The sequence below is a fragment of the Mesoplodon bidens genome, assembly GCF_964165515.1.
Source record: "Mesoplodon bidens genome assembly, contig: HAP1_SCAFFOLD_103, whole genome shotgun sequence".
In the NCBI taxonomy this organism is placed as follows: domain Eukaryota; kingdom Metazoa; phylum Chordata; class Mammalia; order Artiodactyla; family Ziphiidae; genus Mesoplodon; species Mesoplodon bidens.
The window spans coordinates 1,698,890-1,710,725 of NW_027672700.1; positions in this window are offsets into that span (position 1 = coordinate 1,698,890).

The following is an 11,836-nucleotide window of genomic DNA, read 5'->3' on the forward strand; positions in this document are numbered from 1 at the left end:
GTTTGAAAGCTGCAGATGAAGGCTGCTGATCCCACCTCTGATCGGCCTGGTTTCGTTTGTTTGTTTGTTTTATTCTGTCTGTACCTCACTTCTCTCACCTGTAAAATGGAGGTAATAGCAACATTGACTGTAAAGACCAAATGGGTTAATATGTGTGAAGTAGTAAACTGTGCCCGGTACCACAGACTCCTTCTGTGAATGTCCGCGTTGCTGTCTGTCTGTTTGCTTGTTTTTGTTGCTTTCTTGATGATGTGGGAGGACAGCACCATCTCAACCCGATCACGGCCATCCTGGGGAGAGCTTTGATTTGCATCGTCTCAGTCCCAACCCAGAGCAAACTTGACCTCTGAACACTCGCATATCATCTTGCTTGTTGCCCAGGGACCTTTCTGGGTGTGGGTGTCAGAGGCAGGCTGAGCTCCCCTGATCGCTGCTAGAGGGATTCTGAGAATCCAGCTGGTCTCTGTGGCGTGGCACGTGCAAGAGAACTCCATATATTCGACTTCCAGGCATCCAGGCAAATCAACCTCCACTACTTTTTTTGGGCGGATTAACAATGAACCACTATGAATGAGGTTAACCAAACTAGCTAATATTTACTGAGGCTTGTTAGGTACCAGCCGCTATTCCATGCACTGTTTTATTTAATTCTTGGCCCAACCCATTTCACAGAAGCAGGCCCAGAAAAGTCAAGTAACTTTCCCAGTTACAAATCTTGTAAGTGATAGGTCCAAGATTCGAACCCTGGCTGTTGGACTCCAGCATATTTTCTTTTTTGTAAAGTTTTGTTTTCAAAACATAATATACATCTCGAAAAGAGCACAACTGATAAGTGTACGCTTGAAGAATTATCACAAAGTGTATGCACCCACCCTAACCAGAACCCAGAACAAGAAGCAGAACATCACCACCCACCCCCGCCCCTCCGAGAAGACTCCCTGTGCTCATTCTGGTTACCCCCTCCCGCTTGTCTGACTTCCAATCATAGATTAATTCTGCTTGGTTTTGAGCTTCATGGAAATGGAATCTTACAGATTCCATTTGCTGCCTGGTTTCTTTCACTCAAGTATGTGAGGTTCGACCACGTTGTCTGATGTAGCTGTGGTTCATTCATTCTCACTGCTGCATTGCATTACACTCTGTTATCTATTCCTGCAGAACAAATTATGGCAAACTTAACGGATCCAAAAAACACACACATGTCACAGTTTCTGTGGGTCAGGAATCTGGGCACTGCTTAGCTGGGTTCTCTGCTCAGGGTCTCTCCCAGGCTGCAATGAGGGAGGTGGCCAGGGCTGGGGTCTCATCTGAGGCTCAGCTGGGGAAGGATCCTCTTTCCAGTTCATGTGGTGGTTGGCAGGATACAGTTTGCTGAGGGTTGTTAGTTAGTCTGAGGGCCTCACCTCCTTGCTGCCTGTTAGCCAGAGATCCTGCACTGTTTCTTGCCATGTGGGCCTCTCCATAAGGTGGCTTGCTTCATCAGAGCCAGTGAGAGTCCATAGAGAGAGTCTCCAGGCAAGATGGAAGTTACAATCTTCTGTAACATAATCACAGAAATGACATGCCCATCACCTTTGCAGCATCTACTGATTAGAAATAAGGTACAGTCCTGCCTACTCTCAAGGGAAGGGGACACAGAGGTGTGAACACCAGGGATAATTGGGGGCCGTTGTGTATGCCTTTTGATCTGCACATGTGCACATATCTCTTCGGTATATATCTAGGAGTAGAATTTCTGGGTCACACATACGTCCGGCTTTATGAGATTCTGCCAAACATTTTTCCAAAGTGCAGGTACCCTCTACACTCCCTCAGCAGGCTATGAGCTTCCCAGTTAGAGCACATGCTTTCAATACACTCCTCCCCTCTCTCCTTACAGAAGGGGTGTTTGAGCTGGGGCTCTTTGGGACGACAGGTCCTAATTCTGGCCCCATGTCAGAATCACTGAATTCCCGGGCCGCTTCGCCAGACATTCTGATCATTTGAGGGCTCAGATACAAACTGGAAGGTCCACTCCATGAGGCGAGGATCCCTGTATCCTTGGTGTCCGGAGCAGTACCCGGCAGCAGTACCTGGCAGGTACCAGGTAGCTGGCACTCAATAAATGTTTTTTTGATTAAGTGAATGAGTTTAGGAAATATTGTTCAAGAGATGGGCCCCAGGGCGTGTATAAGCTGCTTAAACGGGAAGGAAACTTTGTTGTGTCTGAGGCTGTGTGCATTTTTCTGGGAAGAGGGCTCAGAGCCTCAACCAGGTATGTCCCCAACAAAGGTTAAAGGCCGCTGTGATTGGCTACTGTCCGGCTTAGGTATTTTATCACATGAAGAAGAACTGGTCCCAGGGTTGGAGGCATGGGAATTGTGGACAAGGTCCCATGGTCCTTAGAAGTAAAAAGCGAGACAGTGCTTGCCTGGGGTGGCTCATAAACTGACACCTTGCTTGTTTTGACCTTTGACCCATGGTAGCTCTTTCGGTACATCTAGCCACTGCCTGGCCTCCTGGGACCCTCCCTGTGTCTGTCTGTTGAACAGAAAATTCCAGAAGGCCTCGGTGCCCTGAGTTTCCATCAGGGGCAAGCCAACATGAGCCTTAGCTTTTGAAAAACCCCTTTCAATCAATAGAAAGCCTCCCAGTTTATCTGGTTTGAGATGACCTCATCCTTTGTCAACTTCTCTCTTGTTTTCTGGAGGTTGCTCAGCGTCTTGCTGCTGTCTGCATTCTTTTCTCATGTGAACAGTGCACCTATTTTGGGCATTTTGTCGTTGTTGTTTTGGGTCATTCCCGTCACACATTTTTTATATTCCTTTCCAGTCAGATCAACCTCATGCCTCTCTAGACATTTCTTCTCAGGTTTCCTCTGAATCATTTCGTTTGGTCTAAATATGTCCAGTGGTTCGTCCTTCCTCACTGCACTCCACATAGACCCTCTCTTTTCCGCGGAACAACTGTTCTTTTCTTTCGAATCCCTGACCCAAATCCTCATCTTTCACCATGTTTTCTGACTTCTCCTAAGAACTGATTGTTTTTTGAAACTTAAGCCTCAAATGTCATCCCTTCTAATCTGGGTCTGAATTTGGATCACGGTCAAGAAGCAGGGGAGACAGGAACGTGGCTGCGTAATTAGGATCCTCAGCAGAAGGGCTGAGTGTTCATCGGGGGGATCAGAGGGGCCTGGGGATGGAGCAAGAGGTATCTTCTTCTGCCTCGGGTAGGGTTTAGGGTGGGGTTGTCAGGAAAGCGCTAAGAAAAAAGGAACCATTTGACTTGAGTTTTGAGGGAAGAGTAGGATTTCCGGAGGCAGAGCAGGGAGAGAAGAGGATTGTCCAAGGAAGGAGCAGTGGGAATGGAGGCTAGAAGATGAGTCATCAGAGAAGTTAGGGAAAAGAGTACAGAAGGAGAGGGGTGGCCAGGTGCTGAGACCGCAGACTGAAGGTCCATGGTCAGCCCTCAGATATGTTTGTCTGGTTTTCCCAGTGTGTTAAGACTTTTAATTAGTTGCTGAAGGGAGAGGCCTCTTTCTGTGGAGTGACAGAGAAACCTATTCAAATTGTCTTCAGCATGAATGCAAATTCACTGGTTACCAAAAATGAAAAGTCTAGAGGGAACCTCTGGGTTCAGGCTCAGATGATTTCATGAGGCCTTGGCCTCTCTCCAGCTCTCAGGGATTCTTTGAACCATGTGGATCCAACCTTAGACAGAATCTCTGTATAATGGTCACAAAAAGGCGGCCGAAGCTCCAGCCCTTACATCTTCTCAGCTTTGAATTCCATAGGGAAGGATAAGAGTCTTTTTCCTAAGCTTCCCCCAATGGCCTCACTGCTTCTCATTTTCTCTGGGTGGGTCACAAGCCCATTCCTGAGCCAATTATTGTGGCCCAGGAGACTGCTCTGATTGGCTGAGCTTGAGCCACATGCCCAGCCCTGCAGCCAGAGGTGGAATCAACACCATCTCTGAGAAACTGGACTGAGACTAGGAGAAAGGTGTTGTCCCCAAAGGGGGATCATAACCCCATAATAATTTAGAAGAGAGGTCAATTGCTTTTAGGTGACAAAAACCCGATGCCTACCACAGTAGCCAACATGTACAGCTCATTGACATCTGGATTTATGCCTTTTTTTGGGAAAATGGGAATATCTGGCAATACCTGGACTCTCTTCTTGTATATAGATCAACAATCTGCTGGGGCTGAGAAGAGGCTCCCTCTTTAGATACAGCCTATGTTCTGCCTGCCCAATGCACTGCTCATATTTCCTCTCTGGCTCCTGGAAGCACTTGAATTTTTATTGCCAGCATAATTTGATTATGTAAAGAAATCTGTTTTTCCCACCAGAATGGAAGAGCCAAATGTACAGGGGTCAAATAGCTCTCCTGTGCTCCCACAAACTCCTGAGGACAAATGCCTGGCCATTTTTGGTAGTCTCATTCATTACTCATTTTAAAAGCCTTCTTTAAAAAAAATATTGAATACATAGTGATTTTAGAATCTGTTATCTGATAGTTCCATCATCTGAAATCTTTGGGTGGGAGTGGCAGAGGGGTGGTGTCTCAATGTCTTGTTTGTTGTGTCTGCTTACTCTGGCTCATACTGACTTATTGCTTGGATGTTTAGTAATTTGACTGTGATCTCATTCTTGATTGAACTTAATCTCTGGGAATCCTGAGGGGTCTGATTCCTGGCTGCTTTGCTCTCGGAAGTCTTTTTTGTTTATTTCAGCTGGATTCCGGGGATGCTAATAACCTCTGAACACTGACATTTATTTCCTCAACTTGGGAGTTTTCCCACTGAATACATGGAGTATAAACTTGAGCCCCAGACCCACGTGGTTACAAACCTTCAGGGTGATCATCATCATCATCAGTATTGTGGCCATTATTAGTTTTCCCCTCCAGAGCCACATTGAAAACTACAGGTTTTCATAGGCTCCCCTTTCTGAAAGTCCAGAAAAAAAAAGTTTTTAAGCCCTCCTCTTGCCAGGGTGTGGAGCATCTTTGAGGGTGCCAGCTTAATACAGGCATCTTAGACTTGGTTAGCTCATTTTTCAAGGCCCAAGGCTTAATCTCCCTTTTCCTGCACTTACTAAAGGCAAATGGCTTCCTCATTTGCTTATGCTTTGGTTGTAGCTCACTCTGTTTGTGTGTGTGTCTGTATGTTCCTTTGAGATTGCCTACATAAAAATTGTTTTTTATTCTGGGATTTTGGAAACACACACAAAACTAGAAAAGCCTGCGATTAACTCCATGTATTCATCATCCAGCTTCAACATTTTCCCAGTGTTCTCTCATTCTTTTTTCTTCCTTTTTGAGTTTTTTTCTAGGTTAATTTAAAGCAAGTTGTGTCATTTCACCCATAAAGACATCCTAACTGAAAGGACTTTTTTTTTCCTTTACATTATCCCCGCCTTGACATGATCACAGCTAAAAATACTTATAATCATTCCTGAATATCATCTAATATTCAGTCCATGCTCACATTTCCTTGATTCTCTCAGAGATATCTTTTTTACTTTTATCTTTGTTAGAATCAGGATCCAGACAATGTCCACACATTACACTTGGTTGTTATGTCTCTGAAATGTCTTTAATTCTGTAACAGCAACACCCTGCCCCTGACCTTTTTTATCCCCCAGCCACTGATTTGTTGGAGAAACTGGGTCTTTTGTCCTGGAGAACATTCACATCCTGGATTTGGCTGATCACTTCTTCTTGGTTTCAGTTAACTTGTTCCTCTTTTCCCCATGTTTCCTGTAAACAAATAGTTAGATCTAGAGGTCTGAGGAGATCAAAGTCTTTTTGTTGTCCAGACGCCTTCATAGGCGGTACTGTGTGATCCATCCTGCATCACACAGTGAGCACATAATGTCTGGTCATCCTGCTTTTAACGATATTGAGATTGAATGGTAGGTCCAGTGCTAACAGACTGAGCCATCCATTACAAAGTTCCCAACGGCTTTTTTTCCCCCAATAATTAACATTTTTAATTTTTAATTATGGTAAAATATACATAACATTTACCATCTTAACCATTTAAAAACATACAGTTCGGGCTTCCCTGGTGGCGCAGTGTTTGAGAGTCCGCCTGCCGATGCAGGGGATGCGGGTTCGTGCCCCGGTCCAGGAAGATGCCACATGCCGCGGAGCAGCTTGGCCCGTGAGCCATGGCCGCTGAGCCTGCGTGTCCGGAGCCTGTGCTCCGCAACGGGAGAGGCCACAACAGTGAGAGGCCTGCGTACCGCAAAAACAAACAAACAAACAAACAAACAAAACACACAAGTGGCACGGAAGAAGCCAGAATCTTGAGAATACCTGGGCCCAAGGAAATCTTGGAAGATAGTGAGTTAAAGAGAATAGTGAGGATAATGACGATGGTAGGAGAGCATGTATGCTTTGTGGTCCTATGTGCTAAGGGTTTTGTATACAAGCTCCCATTGGGAAGGCTACGAGCTAGGTGCCATTTTTATTCTCATCTTAAAGAAGAGGGATGTGAGCTAATTAAGCAGAGGGAAGGTTAGGGGGTTTTCCTGGCTGAGACCACAAGGCAAAGCGGTGGTCACGCCGCTAGCCAGGACTTGATTGGCTGGAAATTTGATTGGCAGGAGAGCTGAGCGGCTTCTCCTGCCAGAAGCAGCCGGTGCCCTTCAGCCTTTCTTACACTTCAAGCCCTAAGAAAGGGCTTGCGTGCTTCCCAAGTGGCAACTTCTGTGCATTTAAAAATTTCCTCTTGAAAATCCCAGCCTTAGCCCATTCACAAAAGGTATCTGGGTCCTTTCTTGGCCGTGGCCTAGTCGTATTCACCAAAGAGAAGAGCGCGTCCCATAAGAGCTGGCGGCTTTGGGAGGACCGGGGAAGGCGTCAGCTGGCAGGAAGCTCCCTGAAAGAAATAGAGGAATCCCCACCCATCCATGAGCTGCCTATTCTTCCCCCTTAGAAACGGGGCTTGTGATGTGCCAGGCACTGCAGGCATTTTGCCATTTAACCCTCCCGCTGCCCCACGCAGTAGGCCTCTTGCTAAGAGTTTTGGTTGCTTTTGTTGAGGAACCTGGGATACAGAGGTCAAGCCACTTACTCAGGGTCATTCGGGGCAGTGGTGGGGCTTGACCCCTATTTGTTTGACTCCAAATCTGGCCTCTGAACTCTGAGAGACACTGCCGGCTTCTCGAGTGATGTGGGAAGTGGATTCGAGTGAGCACGGCCTGGGCAGCGGTTCCCGTCCCTCTGCCACATGGACAGAGCCACAGACCCAGTTCGCTGTGAAGGCCCAGCATCTTATACCAAGTCTCATTTTCACAGCCAGAGATATTAGTGTGGAAATAGGACTTTTGATTCTTGAAAGGTCTGCTTGGTGAAGAGATGGTCAAACATTAAAACTACAAACTCCATTTTTGGGGGGGGGGCAATTCTGAAGCTTAAGATGTGTAATTTCATCTCAGTGCTTCAACACTGCCACCTCTGTGAACGGGTGAAGAGTTTCAAAGTTTTATACAGGAGGCTAAAAAACTAAGGCTCCTTGTGAAAATACTAAGTGTAAAACTTAGGAAAGAGGAATTCTACTTTCTGTTCTTTTCTGCTTAAAGACAACGAAGATATACTCCCTGGAAGGAACGGATGCCAAGACAGATGTATACAAGTGCCCTTTAGGATCCAGCAAAACTTTCAAATGGATTATTGTTTTCTTCCCGACAAACAGGGATTTCTGACAACATATTAACAACAAGCCTGAAATGCAAACCTGAGTCCTGGAGTGAAACCCCCAGGAGCAATGGTGCGAGGTATCCAAGGGGGCCACCCTGGTAAGGGAGACACAGAAGGAGTGGTTGTGGAAAAGTGAACCTGGGCGGGGGAGGGCAGCAGGTGGGGAGGGAATCCTGTTTCTGCCACTTAGTAGCCAGGGAACGGTACCCTCTGTCAACTCAGCTTTCCCCTCTCTCTAAGGGGCTGACACTTGCCAGCATCCCTTGCGGGTTGATGGGAGAGATGAAGCATGTGCGGTGTGGAGCAGGTGCCTGTCCCTTGGTAAGCCTTTCCCCCAGTTGTGAATTCCACGAATTTGAAAGCTACTAGTTGTAGCTCTTCTGGGGACCCTGACAAAGGTTCAGCTTGGCCATTTCAGACCCTTCTCGGCTGAGGGATGTCCAGCGCCAAACAGGCTGGCATGTCCCTTGCGTTGTGTGTGAATGAGGCAGCCCAGGAATAATGCATGTGAAACCTCATTATGTAAATCCTCAGGTTTTCAGTACATGACAATGGCTTTTTGGGGGGCCCTTCTCTGTCCCATTCTGTGGTCTGGTGTCTCTGCTTTGGGACCTAGTCTGCCAAGCCCTGGGGGCGGGGGTGGGCACCCTGGGGAGGGGTGAGCTCTCCAGAGGGCACATCAAAGGGAAAGTCACAACTCTGTCACTGGCCCAGCTCTCCCAGGCATTGCTTGGTGTGAAAGGAAACTATCCTCTGCCTGAGGCAACCCCATGTCACACACAGATTAAGGCCTGTGATATTTAATTCAGAGCAGTGAGCACTGGAAACACCACATCCAGGCTCCCTCAGAGCAGGACAGCCACTTTTCATTTCTGGGGCTCTAAGCCAGAGAGACTGCTGTCTGGAAACCTATTGCCTGGAAGGTTCGCAGGATGGAGGGCAGGCTTCTGCAAGGAACTATCTGACCATCACCTCCTGGTTGAGGAGAAGGGCACCCTTCTATGACCTTGGCCTCAGAGCTCATGCAGGCAACAAACACACACATACAAATACACACACATGCCAACACACAACACATACTCACATGGACACACATACACACAAGCATGCGTGTACAAATACACAGCCCCAAGTCAGAAAGACTGGCGTACTATTCTGGCTACTCAGAAGAGCAAACCCAGATCTTTATTCTCAGAGAGCTTATTCCTTGGTGTATCCCTGGCACCTGGCAGAGCAATGAAAATCAGAATCGCCGCCTTTAAAAACACTCGGGCTGTTCACTCAACTGATTGTGGTCATCATTGCAGGAGGCAGGGAAGTCAGATCATGATGCTGGACACCCTTAAGCTTAGTACAGTGCTGTGTGTCAATTATGTCTCAATAAAACTGGTAGAAGAAATAGTTATCTGGATAGAAAGAACAAGATAAAATACACGAATTATCAAAAGTTAAAAAAATACAGACGAGCTAGACTATGAGTCTCAGAAAGCACTGTTCACAACAGCCAGGACATGGAAGCAGCCTAAATGTCGATGGAGGAGTGGATAAAGAAGATGTGGTACAAATATACAGTGGAATACTACTCAGCCGTAAAAAAGAATGAAGTAATGCCATTTGCAGCAACATGGATGGACCTAGAGACTATCATACTATGTGAAGTAAGTCAGACAAAGACAAGTATCATATGATATCACTTATATGTGGAATCTAAAAAAAATGATACAAATGTGCTTATTTATAAAACAGAAACAGACTCAAAGACTTTGAAAACAAACTTATGGTTACCAAAGTGGAAATGTGGTGGGGAGGGATAAATTAAGAGTTTGGGATTAACATATACACACTATTATATATAAAATATATAATCAACAAGGACCTACTGTATAGCACAGGGAACTCTACTCAATATTCTGTAATAACTTATATGGGAAAAGAATCTGAAAAAGAATAGATATATGTGTATGTATAACTGAATCACTTTGCTGTACACCTGAAACTAACACAACACTGTAAATCAACTATACTCCAATATAAAATAAAAATTAACTTAAAAAAAAAGAAAGTTTAAAAAAATAGACGCAAGCTAGACTATGAGTCTCAGAGAGGCTAAGCTGACACATATATATGGAATCTAAAAAAAAAAAAAAAAAAGAATGTTCAGATGAACCTAGGGGCAGCCAGGTATAAAGACACAGATGTAGAGAATGGACTTGAGGACATGGGGAGGGGGAAGGGTAAGCTGGGACGAAGTGAGAGAGAGGCATGGACATATATACACTACCAAATGTAAAACAGATAGCTAGTGGGAAGCAGCTGCATAGCACAGGGAGATCAGCTCATTGCTTTGTGACCAACTAGGGGGGTGGGATAAGGAGGGTGGGAGGGAGACACAAGAGGGAGGGATGTGAGGATATACGTATGCATATAGCTGATTCACTTTGTTACACAGCAGAAATGAACACAACACTGTAAAGCAATTATACTCCAATAAAGATGGTAAAAAAATAAAAGCTGCCTGAAGTCACACAGTAAATGGCAGAACAAGAGTCTAAACCTAAGTCTGCCTAATGCTAAAGCTATTCTGCCACCTTCCTTTGAAATGAGTGAATGCATTCTTTGCTGCCTGGATCCCACTGGGGCCTCAGTTGGCTGTTTCTAAAGGGAGCTGAGGGGCAGCCTCAGAGGCTCTGCTCCGAGCAGGGACCTCTCACCTTCTGCTGCCTGATCGCCCTGGTACCCTCTTCTCCTGGTGCAGCCACTCTTCCATGTGCGCCAGGGCCTCCTTCAGCAGCGCCTTTTCTTCGGCCTCTCTGGAGATGTCCTTCAGCTTTGCCACCTGTGACTGGTACATCTGAACCGACACTTTGCTCTGCCTGAGCACACAGGAGAGACAAAGTCTCTTTTCTCCTCAGCTTTCTCACTCACCACCAATGCTCCTGACCTGGGAGATCCTCAGAACACTTCCATATATGCCTGGCTTCGCGGTTTCCTTACAAGTGGGGGGAAGGCTGAAGATGTGGGGACTAGAGGGCAGAATAAATAGCCCATTGGCTGTGGACGTGCAGCATGAAGGGGGCAACGGTTATGCTACCAGCCCCTCCCAATTTCCCAGAGAGGGTGGGGGAACGGATACCACTGAAAATAGGATGGAATTACGAAAAGCACACACATGGTGAAACATCAGACACATTTATAAAAGGTGCACCTTATTCCTTAACAGTAGGGTACTTTAACTGCTGCTTTCTTGCCCAGAGACTTGGGTCCATCAGGCCCTGAGTCACCATCCCGCCTGCCCCCCTCCACACCCAGGCCTCTGTCCTCTTGTCCTGGTCCCTACGGGTCTGCAGCTGCACCGAGGTTTAGCCTGGAGAATGGAGGCCTGGGCCATTTGCCGGAGACATGGGCCACACATGAGCTGTTCAATGTCCTTCTCGTATCGTCTCAAAAGCTCTTCTTTTCTCTGCAGCTGGTTCTTGAGTAGGGTGATCTTATCAAACACCAGGTACAGGTCTGTTAGTCGAAGCTGGTAGACTCTCTCCCTCTCTTTTCGGGAGAGGTGTTTCATGGACACGTGACCTGACATACCTTTGATGTTCATCAAAGTCCCGAGGGTTTTGCTCATGTCCATGTACTACGAGAAAGCATTTCTCAGGTAAGAGGCCTGGCCCAAGACCGCTGGTGGCCACTTTGAGGAGGCAAACGTCTAATTGTGTTTCATTCATTTTCTGCAGTTGCAGAGAAGAAACACATGCTTTGCAAATGAGTGCATTTGGGGCTTTTAGTACGACTTTCATTTTCCCCCGCATCCATTTACACTATGCCTTTTTGAGAATTGGGGGGAAGTGGGGAGGGGGAATGACAACAGACATAAACATTCATTCTTACTACCCAGTCTTCCAAGGAATTGGGCTCTGCAATTTCTAGCCCATGCTGGGATAGGAGATGGGTCTCGTGGAGCTACTGTAACAACTAAACATGTATGTGGAGTTGATGTTTAAACTATCTGCAGGGCACGCACGTTTGGACAGGAGGGGACTGATGCTGGGTATACCTACCAGCTTTTCACTAAGATCTAAAGCGTCAGCCACATCCATTTTCCTTAACTTCTCAGAGACCATGATGGACCCTGGGCTGGAAAGGCCATTTT